General features: G+C 49.3%; 1 long non-coding RNA gene across 1 annotated transcript; it reads right to left on the reverse strand.

The window, feature by feature from the left end:
* Window positions 1–347: 347 nt before the first annotated feature.
* On the reverse strand, window positions 348–661 carry LOC121851198. The gene is made up of 2 exons (XR_006085841.1): window positions 521–661; window positions 348–429 (listed from the first exon to the last, which is right to left on the reverse strand). It is a non-coding gene; the product is annotated as an uncharacterized LOC121851198 (long non-coding RNA).
* Window positions 662–14,780: the final 14,119 nt, after the last annotated feature.

Raw genomic sequence — 14,780 nt, forward strand, 5'->3', positions numbered from 1 at the left:
CTCGATGACGCGATGAGCCGCGGTGTCAAAGGCCGGGATTATGATGGCTGTGGTTGTGATGATGGCCTGTGCTGGTCAGCGTGAGCGAAGGTAAAGCCACCGCGGTCTGACCCGGGGCTGAGCTCCGCTTCTGAGCACATGTCCCATTTTCCCGGGAAGACGGTCGTCTCTCTGGGATTCCAGTCATCGGGTCCTCGAGCGCAGACGCTGTTGTTGTTGAACAGCCGTCAGACGGAGAAGGCCACAGCCTCAGCCACCGCTCACCTCAGGGCTGAGAAACAAGCAGCGGGGGACGGGGGGACAGACGGGGAGGCGCTGCCCACCAGTGCTCCATCTCTCTCTCTCTCTCTCTCTCTGCAAAACAGCTGCTCCCGGTCACCAGCAGCTCGAGAAGGTGCGGCCACAACGCCATTTCCCACCAGAAACAAACTGCAGACAAAAGGCAGGAAAACTGGGATTCAGTGACGGGGGGAGACGGCGTTACACACTCACACACACACACTCTCTGTCTCTCACTGACCCGATCCGCCATCAGCGCCGAGTTGTCCCGCCTCTCGGGGCCGCTCCCTCCCCGACTGCTCAACTCCTCACCGCCGCCGCCATGTCCGCGCTTCTCCTCCTCCTCCAACCGTCACTCTCTCCCCGCCCACTCGCTCCCCATTGGTCCTTTCACAACATCCGGCTATTCGATCACCATTTCTGATTCGTCATCGCGTCTGTCAATCAGATACTGAGCTGTCATTGCCCCGTTTCCACGTCAATCACCCCTCGCGCTCTCTGTCCAACCGTCACTCTCTCCCCGCCCTCTCGCTCGCCATTGGCCGCCACGAACACCCGCCTCTCAGTTGGAGCTTCCGATTGCTCAGTCGAGTTGTCAATCAGACACTGGCTGTCAACGGTCCGTTTCCACGTCAGTCATCTCTCCTCTTCCCCGCCTCGCGCACTCTGTCCAACCGTCACTTGCCTCCCGCCCACTCGCTCGCCATTGGTCGAGTCCAACACCCGCCTCCTCAAACATCTCGTTCCATTGGTGCGCTGTGTTGTCAATGTGACTGATGGCGCCCTGATAGGCCTCGTGTCCACGTCAATCATCTCCTCCTCCCCCCCCGCCCCGCGCTCCCTGACCAACCGTCACTCTCTTGTCTCCTGTTCCTCCCTTTTCTGAAGTGTCTGAAGAGAACAACAACAACAACAACAACAACAAGATTCCATTTATAAAGCGCCTTTCACGTCAGGAGGACGTCACAAGGCGCTGCACAGTTGGGTCATGACCCGAGCATTGGGGAGATGGTCAGGGTGAGGGGAGGGAAGGGAGGGAGCGAGGAGGGGGAAGAGAGTGGAGAGGGGAGCTGAAGGCTCGGTCAAAGAGAAAGCTCTTGAGACCGGCCTTGAAGGAGGAAAGGGAGGAAGCGGCGAAGGCACTGGGGGATGGAGTTCCAGAGCCTCGGGGCTGAGAGGCTGAAGGCCCGACCACCGATGGTAGGGCGGTTGGGGCGGGGGATGTGGAGCAGACCGGAGCCAGAGGAACGGAGGGTACGGGCAGGTAGGTAGGGGGATAGTAGGTCAGAGAGGTAGGAGGGAGCGAGGCCGTAGATGGCCTTAAAGGTGAGGATGAGGATGTTGAAATCAATCCTCTGGGGGATGGGGAGCCAGTGGAGGCGAGTGAGGGTGGGAGTGGTGTGGTCGCGGTGTCTGGTGCGGGACAGTACACGAGCTGCAGAGTTCTGAATGACCTGCAGTGTGGAGGGAGGTGGCGGGAAGGCCGGCGAGGAGAGAGTTCCCATAGTCCAGCCTTGAGGTGACAAAGGCGTGGACCAGGGTTTCAGCAGCGTGAGGGGTGAGGTAGTGCCGTAGTCTGGCGATGTTCCGGAGGTGATGGAAGGCGGTACCAGTTGTGGTGCGGATGTGAGGGAGAAAGGACAGCTCAGGGTCGAACAAAACGCTGAGGTTCCTGACTGCTTTGAGAGGTGGAGAGTGCAGCCTTGGATGCTGATGGTGTCAGCGCCTGAGGTGCGGAGGCGCTGACGTGAGCCAATCAGGAGGGCCTCGGTTTTTCGCACGTTGAGCTGAAGAAAGTTGTCACTTGTCCAGGACTCGATGTCAGACAGGCAGCTGTCAGGACATCGGTGGTCGTGGAGTTGAGAGTAGAGGAGGAAAGGTAGAGTTGGGTGTCATCTGCATACATGTGGATGAAGAACTGATCTCCAGTGGTTACGGGGAAAGACCGGTCAATAAGGGCTGAAGAGCTGTGACTGTCCGGGACGCGGCGATCACCATCGCACACACAGACAAGACTCGTTTCCCTTCATAACAGCCCGCAGAGAGCGCGTGTCTGAGCCCCACAGACCCAACAACAACAACAACAAGAACAAAATGACACTGATATCGAGCGCCTTTCACGGCGGGAGGACATCCCGAGACGCTGGACAGGCGGTCGGTCAGGACGCCAGTGGTTCTGGTGTTGAGGGTGGGGGCAGAGAGGTGGAGTTGGGTGTCAACCGCGTACAGGTGGGAGTTTACCCCGTGTCTGCGGATGGCGTCACCAAGGGGGGCGCATGCGGAGTGTGAAGAGGAGGCGACCGAGGACAGAGCTCTAAGGAACGCCGCACGAGGCGTACGTGCGCGGGGGCGGGAGGGGACGCCGTTTGCCGCGACCAAGTGGAGGCGGTGTGGAAGGCGGGACCTGAACCGGTCAAGGACAAAATGTTGACACACGAGGCAGTGATAACGTCTGAGCCGCAGGTATTCACTTCAGGATTGAATCAGATTCAGCGTTGGATTGAAAACACGCGCCGCCATATTCCTCTCCTCTTGGCTGAATTCTCTCTGTGTCACAGCATAAATGCACGTGTTTGTGGCACTGCTTGAAAGCGGAAGCATTCTTGCGGACTGATACAGGCATAGAGATCGGGGGTCTGTCACCTGCGTAAGTATAGTCTGCGACTTTCCCATATATCACATATATAACACAGGTCATCCAAAGTAACATGAAACTGCCCGATATAGTGAACAGCAAAACAATAATTTTTTTCCTTTTCTCTGTCTCACGTCATTGCTATTCACATTTTTGTTTTGTCTTAGAAGCCGTCTGCGGATTATGTTGGCCACAATAATGTCTCTGATGGTTAGTACATTGAAGAGCAAAATCAGCAAATACAGAATGAATGGGATGACAATGATGTCGATCCAATTAAGCGCTGCCCAAGCAGATGAAGTGTTGAAGGTTACTTTTAGTTTACAGAACCGCGGAACATTGTCTATTGTGAAAAAAGATTCATACGCAAAGAACCAGGGGATGTCGCTCAGACCGCACAGTACACACACAATACCTATAACCAAGGCTGCCGTTCTCTGGGTGCAATATTGTCTTTTCAGTTTCTCACTGGAAATAATCAAACAGCGGTCAAATGTGAAAGCGACTGTTAACCAGACAGAGCTGTCGGAAGCTGTGGCAATTAGAAAGGTCCCGAAAGCACATACAGGAGTCAAATACAGAAAACCCAACAAGAAAATACAGACAATTAATCCGAGTTAATATCACATCACTGATAACCACCAGCAAATCCGCCATTGCCATAGCAATCAGGTAACGAGTGCCACAGGTAGAGAGACCAGGGTCACAATCGCCAGTAAGTTACCTGTAGAATGATAATTATTAGTCAGACTCCACATTATTTCTGGCACACACTTATGCTGAAATGTATTTAAACTAGATTGAGAATTCTGCATGTACATGACCCATGGAATACATACTCTCTTCCTACAGTAACACACCTCAGTATCAGACACAGTTTGCTGACCAAAAGCTTGGGTACCAATTACTGGAGCTTAACCAACTACAACTGCACACAGTTTGTCAATTGAGAGCATTGCCTGTATGATGTCTATGTTTGTCCAGCTGGTACTGTTGGTGTCTGAGCTTTGGCTTTGCCATAAATGGCCCGAGTGAGAAGTCTGCCTGACCCTTCCTAATATGCTGGTAATGATTGAGATCTGTATTACTGCAGACCCATGTGGATCAGGAATCGAACGAGAGAGTTTATACAGTGCCACACGGGTTTGACCCCATTTCGAAAATCTGTTGCCAATCACATCCTCTTGGACCCAGTTCAAGGAAAGCCCACTTTACCTTCTCCCCAAGCAGAATTAGCAAAGTGGTCATTTGACATTCAGCAAGTCCAGGACCGAGCGCTAAGTAGGTGGGTGGCAATCACGTGGAACACCCTGTGAGCTTCCTGATGGACAGCACCGCTCAACAGGAAATACATTAGAGCTTTGCCACCATTTTCCTGCCCACATCTCAAATGCACATATTGAATCATGGTGCCACCATTCGGCAGTGCGGAGCTTGAGCATCAGACGCTTACCTTGAATCCTAGAATTTAAAAGATTAGAGATAAGTTTAAATAACTAGCCTTTCCTCAAACCTCTTGTATATTCAAGCAATTGCAAATATATCACTGGCTTTACACCAATGTATTGGAATAGGTAAGGCAGAGACATTGGGGGTAAACTATGCAATGTTGCTTAACATCTTTTGTTGTGATAAACACATCAACGTGGCTCAGTTGTTGTCACTCTTGCCTCTCCGTTCTGAGGTGGTGAGTTAAAGCCCACGCAAGGCTTTCAAACCGTTGATCAGACTGAAATTCCAGTGCATTGGAAGGTGAGCACTGGATTGTCAGAAGTGTTGTCCTTCAAGTGAGGCAGTAAATGCTCCCAAGGTCCTGGAACGAGGACGAAGATCCCCTTGCTCCGACGGTCCTGGAACGAGTTGTCGCCTCCCAGCTGCGCTCTTTCCTCTCCAACCATTCACTATTCGAACCCCTCAGGTTCTGCCAATAGCGCAGAAACTGCCCTGGTCAAGGTCAGCAATAACATCCTGACCATCTGTGACCAGGGCTTCCTCTGCCTCCTCGTCCTCCTCGAACTATCGGCAGCATTCGATGCAGTCGACCATGGAATCCTCCTCCACCACTTGTCCTCCCACCTAAACCTTCAAGGCACTGTCCTTGAGTGGTTTAGGTCGTACCTCTCCCACCGTCTTCACTTTGTCTTCACAAATGTATTTTCCACTGCCTTGGAGTCCTCTGAACTCCTCTCCCTATAGCCTTCAACCCTCACCGACCCCTCTTCTGCTCTCACCCTCCTCCACAACACCCTCTCCTCCACACTTGACACTCTTGCCCCTATCACCTCCCGTAGTGTCTCCTACTCTCGCTCCTCACCCTGGTTCACCACCCACCTCCGCTCACTGAACAGCCAGGTGCTGGCCGCTGAACGCACCTGGGTCAAATCTGGCCTAACGGTCCACCGACAAATCTGGCTGGACCTCCTCAAATCCTACTGCTGCACTCTAGCCTCGGCCAAATCGTACTTCTACTCCAGGATAATCCTGGAGGCGAAGGACAACCCCAGGCTACTGTTCTCTACCACTTCCCAACGTATCCGTCCCCCCCGACACCCCGCGCAGGTCATCTCCTCCAACCTTCACTGCAATGAGATGCTGGATATCCTTGAATCCAAGATCAAGGGAACCCGCTCCATGGTCACTTCCCCTCCAACATCCACCCACCACCCTCCCCTTCCCTCCCACACTCCGAATCCTACCCATCCTCCCCTACACAACTTCGTACCCGTTTCTCCATCCTCTGTCACCAAACGCATCCTCTCCCTGAAACCTACCACCTGCTCCCTTGACCCCATCCCCATTCCACTCCTTATCTCGCAGCTCCACCTCCTTGCCCCACATATCACAGCCATCGTCAACCTGTCCCTCTACTCTGGCTCGATTCCCATTCCCTTAAAAACTGCCACCATCACTCCCAGTTTTAAAAAAAACCCTCCCTTGATGCGTCGCAGCTATCAAGCTACAGGCCAATCTCCAACCTCCCCTTCCTATCCAAGGTCCTGGAACGAGTTGTCGCTTCCCAGCTGCGCTCTTTCCTCTCCAACCATTCACTATTCGAACCCCTTCAATCGGGCTTCCGTGCTGCCCACAGCACAGAAACTGCCCTGGTCAAGGTCACCAATGACATCCTGACCATCTGTGAACAGGGCTCCCTCTGCCTCATCGTCCTCCTCGACCTATCGGCAGCATTCGATACGGTCGACCACGCTATCCTCCTCCACCGCTTGTCCTCCCACCTAAACCTTGAAGGTCCTGTCCTTGAGTGGTTTAGGTCGTACCTCTCCCATCGTCTTCACTTTGTCTCCTCAAATGGATTTTCCTCCGACCCCCGCATTGTCTTGTGCGGTGTCCCTCAAGGCTCTGTCCTCGGTCCCCTCCTCTTCACCCTCTACATGCTCCCCATTGGTGACATCATCCGCAGACATGGGGTTAACTTCCACTTGTATGCGGATGACACCCAACTCTAACTTTCCTCCTCTACCCACAACTCCACGACCACCGATGTCCTGACAGCTGTCTGTCTGACATCGAGTCCTGGACGAGAGATAACTTTCTCCAGCTCAACGTACGCAAAACTGAGGCCCTCCTGATTGGCTCACGTCAGCGCCTCCGCACCTCAGGCGCTGACAGCACCAGCATCCAAGGCTGCACTCTCCACCTCTCAAAGCCAATCAGGAACCTCGGGGTTCTGTTCGACCCTTTATCCGCGCCACAACTGGCACCGCCTTCCATCACCACCGGAATGTCACCAGACTACGGCACTACCTCACCCCTCATGTGGCTGAAACTCTGGTCCACGCCTTTATCACCTTAAGGCTGGACTATGGGAACTCTCTCCTCGCCGGCCTTCCCGGCCCTCCCTCCACACTGCAGGTCATTCAGAACTCTGCAGCTCGTGTATTGTACCGCACCAGACACCACGACCACATCACTACCACCCTCGCTCGCCTCCACTGGCTCCCCATCACCCAGAGGATCGAATTCAAGATCCTCACCCTCACCTACAAGGCCATTCACGGCCTTGATCTCTCCTACCTCTCCGTCCTCCTATCCCCTGTACACTCTGTACCCTCCATTCCTCTGGCTCTGGTCTGCTCCACATCCCCCGCCCCAACCGCCCTTCTATCAGTCGCCGGGCCTTCAGCCTCTCAGCCCCCAGGCTCTGGAACTCTATCCCCCAGTGCCTTCGCCTCCTCCCTTTTCTCCTTCAAGGCCGGTCTCAAGACCTTTCTCTTTGACCTTCAGCCTTTAGCTCCCCTCTCGACTCTCTACCCCCTCCTTGCTCCCTCCCTTCCCTCCCCTCACCCTGACCATTTCCCCCTTGCTCGGATCCTGACCCAACTGTACAGTACCTTGGGACGTCCTCCCGACGTGAAAGTCGCTCGATAAGTGGAATCTTGTTGTTGTTGATTTTGTTGTAAATTGTGCTGTAGTTTGTGCTCTTTAGGATTTTATTGTACATGATATGCACCTTCTAAATCAAGTTACTATGAAACTGAATTTAATAAATCAGACTTGTTAAATTTTTGTTAAAATAAGTGATCATTAAAATCTGATTGAAAGATCAACAACCTACCTGATGCCTTACCAAGCCCACCAATGATTGCAAGAATCGGGTAGAAAATGTACATAATCTGGAAAAAGATTTCTGTCTGAAACACCTTTTCTGAAAAGCTGTGATATTTCTTCATTATAATGGAAATGATGTGGACAGGCACTGGTGCATCGAGTGAAGCCTCATTTATACAGTGGAGAAACTGCAATGAGCACAAAATTAATCATAGTCAATGGAACAAACACATTACGACATTCAACAAAAATGGATATTCCCATTTGAACAGCTCACTAATAAATCTAATTGGATTAACCAGAAGCTACAGGACAGAAACGACCATTCGGCCCAACTCGTTCTATCACATCGATTGAGTTTCCTATTCTGCTTCGCCTAGTCATAGTGATTCACATTCATCTGTAGTATATTTAATTGCCCATTGGAGTTGAAGTAGAGATCAACTATGATCTAACAGAATGGCAGAACAGGCTCGAGGGGCTGAATGGCCTACTCCGGTTCCTCTCTTCCTCTGTTCTATGTACACACACTATGAAACTTCCTTTGTAAGACTTTTGTTGCCTCCTCAGTCCTGCAGTTTGGTGTCATCAGCAAATGTAACTATCTTGCACTGGGGTCTGTGATTGCATATCATTAATATGTACAAGTAACAAAAGGTTCATAGTATAAACTCAACTTAATACCTTTCCCGATACCTAACTCACATTAAAATGATTCGCTGCTTCATACTTTTGAGACAGTTATGAATCCATGTCCATATTTTACCCTGACCACAGTTTGCAAAGGATTCTTTCATGAGTTAGTTTGTCAAATACCTTTTCTAAGTCAAAACATATTCCATCAATATGGCTTTCCACTGTCAGATGAGGCTGTCACCACCTCAGGATCTATAAGATTCATCACACCAGACCCATCCCTTTAGAACCCATGTCATGTCTCGGTATCTCTTTACACTGGTAATCTTCCACTTCCTTTTCGATGATTGACTCCATATTAGCTCCAAATTTTGAGGTCAGAATAATGGGTGTATTGCTGTCATGTTTTCTCAAATATGAGAATGCAACAACATAGTCGACCAAAAAATGACTAATGTCCATCTAGTTTACCTTCTACTTTCCTGCTGGTTGCATAGAATTATGTCCCGTAATACATATGTACTATATCACATAATGTCATCGATTGAAAGAAAACTATCTAATCTGTATTTAATGAAATCAATAATTCCTGCTTCAAAAATCTCCCTTGGGAGCCTGATCCACAGGTTTACTATTCACTCGCAGAAATAGTGTTTCCGAAGTTCGATCTGAATCTGTGGAAGTAGAATATTTGCTGTGATTGTCTGATGGAACTTTTGGAAACCAGATTGACTCCTTAATATTCAAAACACAAAATACTGCACATGATGGAAACCTGAAGAAAACACACATCACTGGTAACACTCCGGGGATCAGACAGCAGTTCTGGGTAAAGGAAATTTAGTCAATATTTCGGGTCCATGAGCTGAAATGTTCTGATGACGGATCTTGGAATCGAAACATTGACATACTTTCCTTTCTCCATGGATGTTTCCTGACCTGTTGAGTGTCACCACCCACTTTTGTTTTGGTTTTTGACTCCCCAATAATGTTTGTCAATGCTGCACAAATATCCTGCCATATCTCCCGGGATACTTTGGTGTGCAGGTCAGTTGACCCAGGGAATTTGTTGGTTTTCAGGTCAGTAAAACTATGCAAAATCTGCTGCTAAATTCCTGGAGCTCAAACAATGCTTCCTGATCATTGGGAGGCTTACAGGATGAATTACATTCCGTATAGAAATTCCAACTGTTGTACAGAACGTCTTTTCTAATATTTATCAAACTTCACAAAGACTACCAACAATTAAAACTACAATAACATACTACTGAAGGACAACATATAAATATATGTTGTCCTTCAGAAGGACATGTCATAGCGCTATTAAGCCGTAATATAATATATGAAGTTTTTCATTGTCTGTAGAGCGAAACACAATAATTCTGATCTAGATAAATCGTATAATCGCCTAAGACAGACGTCTACCCAAGTCCTGTTGAATTTCCTTTTAAATTCACTTAAATTTGTCTGCACTGATCATGTTAACCATCCACAACTCATCACAACACTGCACACGTCCCACTACCGCACTTATTACTACTCACTTGCCACTACGTCACTTGCCAATCGCACTTCTCTCAACCGCACATGCCAACCCACTTGCCAATACCACACTTGACATTACCGCTGCACTTGTTACGATCAAATTTGCAGTTACCGGACATGCCACTGCCGTACTACCGCAATAATTCTCACTGCCGCACCTGCCACTACGGCACTTGGCAAAACCACATTTGCCTCTACCATGGACAACAACAACAAGATTCCATTTATAGAGTGCCTTTCACGTCGGGAGGACGTCCCCAGGCGTGGTACAGTTGGTTCAGGACCCGAGCAGTGGGGAAATGGTCAGGGTGAGGGGAGGGAAGGGAGGGAGCGAGGAGGGGGCAGAGAGCCGAGAGGGAGCTGAAGGCACGGTCAAAGATAAAGGTCTTGAGACCGGCCTTGAAGGAAGAAAGGGAGGAAGCGGCGAAGTCACTGGGGGATAGAGTTCCAAAGACTAGGGGCTGAATGGCTGAACGCCCGGCCACCGATGGTAGGGCGGTTGGGGCGGGGGATGTGGAGCAGACCGGAGCCAGAGGAACGGAGGGTACGGGCAGGTTGGTAGGGGGATAGTACGTCAGAGAGGTAGGGGGGAGCGAGGCCGTGAATGGCCTTGGAGGTGAGGATGAGGATCTTGAATTTGAACCTCTGGGGGATGGGAAGCCAGTATAGGCGAGCGAGGGTGGGAGTGATGTGGTCGCGGTGTCTGGTGCGGGACATTAAACGAGCTACAGAGTTCTGAATGAACTGCAGCTTGTGGAGGGAGGTGCCGGGAAGGCCGACGAGGAGAGAGTTCCCATAGTCAGCCTTGAGGTGATAAAGGCATGGATCAGAATTTTAGCAGCGTGAGGGGTGAGGTAGTGCCGTAGTCTGGCGATGTTCTGGAGGTGATGGAAGGCGGTGCCAGTTGTGACGCTGATATGAGGAAGAAAGGACAGCTCAGGGTCGAACAGAACACTGAGGTTCCTGATTGGCTTTGAGAGATGGAGAGTGCAGCCTTGGATGCTGATGCTGTCAGCGCCTGAGGTGCGGATGCGCTTACGTGAGCCAATCAGGAGGCCTCAGTTTTACGCACGTTGAGCTGAAGAAAGTTTTCTCTCATCCAGGACTCGATGTCGGACAGGCAGCTGTCAGGACATTGGTGGTAGTGGAGTTGAGGGTAGAGGAGGAAAGGTAGAGTTGGGTATCATCCGCATACATGTGGAAGTTAACCCCATGTCTGCGGATGATGTCACCAAGGGGGACCTTATAGAGGGTGAAGCGGAGGGGAGCGAGGACAGAGCCCTGAGGTATACCACACGAGACAGTGCGGTGGTTGGAGGAAAAGCCATTCGAGGAAACAAAGTGAAGACGGTGGGAGAGGTACGACCTAAACCACTCAAGGACAGGGCCTTGAAGGTTGAATTGGGAGGACAAGCAGTGGAGGAGGATAGCATGGTCGACCGTCTCGAATGCTGCCGATAGGTCGAGGAGGATGAGGAGGCAGAGGGAGCCCTGTTCACAGATGGTCAGTGTGTCATTGGTGACCTTGACCAGGGCAGTTTCTGTGCTATGGGCAGCACGGAAACCCGACTGACGGGGTTCGAATAATGAATGGGTGGAGAGGAAAGAGCACAGCTGCGAGGCGACAAATCGGTCCAGGACCTTGGACAGGAAGGGGAGGTTGAAGATGGGCCTGTAGCTTCATAGCTGCGACGCATCAAGAGAGGGTTTTTTTAAGATGGGAGTGATGGTGGAAGTTTTTAAGGGAATGGGAAAATAGCCAGAGGAGAGGGACAGGTTGTCGATGTCTGTGATATGTGGGGCTAGGAAGTGGAACTGTGAGATAAGGAGTGGAGTGGGGATGGGGTCAAGTGAGCAGGTGGTGGGTTTCAGGGATAGGATCAGTTTGGTGACAGAGGGTGGGGAAACGTGTACGAAAGTGTATAGAGGAGGATGGGTAGGAGTCGGAGGGAGGGAGGGAGGGATTGCGGATTGGGTGGATGTTGGGGTGGGCGGTAGATAAGCAGAATTTTTAGGGGAAGGTTAGAGGCTTGTTAAAGTGTAAGGTACTCAAATGAGGCAAGATTCCAGAGAATAGCCGAGCGGGTACCGGGAAATGTCACCTTGTTGGTTAGGTTTTGGTGCATGATGGAAGTTGCGTTCAGGTGTTGTAGCCTCTATCAGGAGGCAGGTGACGCCTCGAAACATCTAGGTTTCAACGAGGGAGACAATATAGATGTTTCTTCCACATTGAAGTCTTGGATGATAAGCCTTTTATTGGATAGGCAGTGCACGACTTGTAGGCCAGTGCAGAAGGCACATTTGGTGGTTGAATGTGAAGGACGTGGTGGGATGGTGAGAGGACTGAAAGGGGGTACACTGTATGACTGTATGTCAGTGTGTGAGAGACCAATGAACCTTGCAACGAAAATGGGGATATGGCAGTCAGAATGGCTACTGTTGGACAGCCAGCAGCGTCTGCCACGGTGGGCCCGACAGAGGGCCACGCTGGAGAAGAGGGAGGCTGTGGGACAGACGAACACATATAGGAGTCGGGGACGGCAGTGGGAGAGGAGACCAAGAGGGAGTAATGAAGTGTAGAGAATAGGAGTGGCAATAACGTCACTTGCCCGCACGGGCTCTGTGTCTCTAAGTCACCATTCTTGATGCACATGATCTGCTTTGGTGTATTACAGCACCAATATGGTGATCCGCTCCAGGGACGCGTGAGCTCCTGGGTTTACAATAAAATACACAATGCAAAAATACATTTGTATAGCGCCTTTCACATCCGGAGGATGTCCCAAGTCACTGGAAAGGAATGGGATTTTGACAGAAGCTGGGGGTCGGGATCAGAGCAGTTCGAGGGCGGGGAGGGTAGGAGGGTGGCCGAAGGCACTGTCAGAAATCAGGGTTTTGACATGCACATGGTGGGGTTGATGATGTGGTGGGGAAGGTCGTGGTGGGCCTTGAAGGCGAGGCCGATAATTTCCAACACTATCATCTGGTGGATGGGGAGCCAGTGGAGCCAGGTGACAGTGTGCTTAATGGGACCAAGGAGTCTGCTGCTGAATAATAATAATAATAATAATAATAATAATAATAATTCCCGAACGAATTTGGGAAATAATCATGCCTGGAGGCAACGAAGAGTGTCTCTGACTTACAAATATTCAGCTGGTGCAAGTTGGCTCTGGTACAGGGCCTGATTTCTGACAGACAATTAGCCAGAACATCAATTGTCCTGGTGTCGAGGTTAGAGGCGGACAGATAGATTTTGTGTCATCCGCAGAGATGTGGAAAGGGACTCCATGCCTGCGGATGACATCACTGAGCGGGCGACGCAGACATAGAGATAACGAAAACGAGAGCTATGTATACAAGGCCATAGATAGAGAAAGATACACAGGCAGACTTGGAGAAAGATACAGACAGACAGACACAAAGTCAAAGAGAGAGACACATGCGTGGACACAGAGAGAGATAGAAAACAGCAAGAAGCAGAGAGGGTGGGGGTGGGTCCAACACTTCACTGGAGTGAATTGGGGCTTCAACCCATCAAGCTCCGATTCAGAGGTGAGAGCGCTGTCACTGAGCAAGGCTGACACCTTTATGTATTTTGTCTAAACTGCATTTTAAATCACAATGTATGGAATGAAGGGAAATCATATTGTATGTGTCGACCAAATACTTTCATTTCACTTTACAATCTGTGAAGCCCTTGAAGACGTCTGAAAGATTCGATAAGTTGCTACATCAAATATATGTATTATTATGGGTTTTATTCTCTGTGCAATCATTTTCTCATTAGCTGGTTAATATCCAACAGTACCTTAGTGCTCGCATTGGGGTCCCAAAGCGTTGGCCATTGACGTTATTCACCCAATACTCTCCTAGATGCGTTAAAGCAGAGAACGGGCCTTTTTTCCAAACATGGGTTGATTTCCATTTGTAAATGGCTACAAAAATGGATCTATCATTATGGTTTGGATATTTTAACAACATTTAGAATTCGTATAGTGCCCTTCATGCAGGGTCGCCTTTCCGGTGTTAAAATCATGGCGATGGTTTTTCCGCATGGATGAGAAAACAAGCAACAAGTTGGGTAAAAATATATAATTGAGTTACGTTGCACGGCTCAGGAGAGTTCATGTTTTCTGCATCACTGAAGCTCAGCCATGTTCGTGCAGCAAATCTGCTCAATGAAGTGTTCACATTGGTATAAATCGCACTGTGTGTTTTGCTAATGAATATCATCTTGTTAGTGTGAGCTCCTGTGTGTACCGAGAGGAGGTATCATCAGTTCTCTGCGAGGATGGCAATTGCGCTAATACACAGGATAGAACAAATTTACTATCCGGTTCTCGCTGCCTTTGGAGTTCCTGGCAAGTTGTTTAACCAATTCTTTAGTGAGATGAAAGGGCAGTAAAGTAAAGCTTGTTGCCTGATTTCGCTGGTAGCACTTTCCCCTCTCAATCAGATAAGGGTGGGATCCAGCCACATGTCGGGATATTGACCCTTGTTTGAGGAGCCGTGATTTGAATAAAAACTTTAGGACTTATGACGCAATACAAAAAGAAAGGAAAATTCATTTGTGTGTGCTGGGCAGCAATCTCAGAGATAAACTTAATAATTCACTACATGGCTGTTTGTGCACCATTTATCTGCCGCATTTGGCAACAAATACAGTGTTTGCTATAAAATCCAGTCAAAAGCTTTGAGATGTTTGGATGACGCCAAATGGCGCTGTAAGATATGTTAGTCAATCTGTATAGCGCTATATATATATATATATATATATATAATTTAATAGACTCTTAAAACTCAGTGGTTAGAATACTATCAATTTACTTTACAGGAAATTTTGGAACCACTTTGAGATGTCACAACAACAAGTTGCGTTACTGAATCGAATCCAAGGATTTCTAATTATTAATATTATTAGTGAGCGCCGGATGCCAGCCACAAAAGCAATATTTTTATGTTCGCTTTTCAGAAACATAACCTGTAAGAATTATGCAGAAATCCAAGATTTCAATTTGTGTACCGATGTTACTGAATCAGACCGTATTAGACTTACAGTTCAATCTTTGAATAGGCAGTGTAATAATTCATCCAAATCCTCAAACATTAATACCTG

Source organism: Callorhinchus milii, unplaced genomic scaffold (assembly GCF_018977255.1).
Source record: "Callorhinchus milii isolate IMCB2004 unplaced genomic scaffold, IMCB_Cmil_1.0 Scaffold30, whole genome shotgun sequence".
NCBI lineage: Eukaryota > Metazoa > Chordata > Chondrichthyes > Chimaeriformes > Callorhinchidae > Callorhinchus > Callorhinchus milii.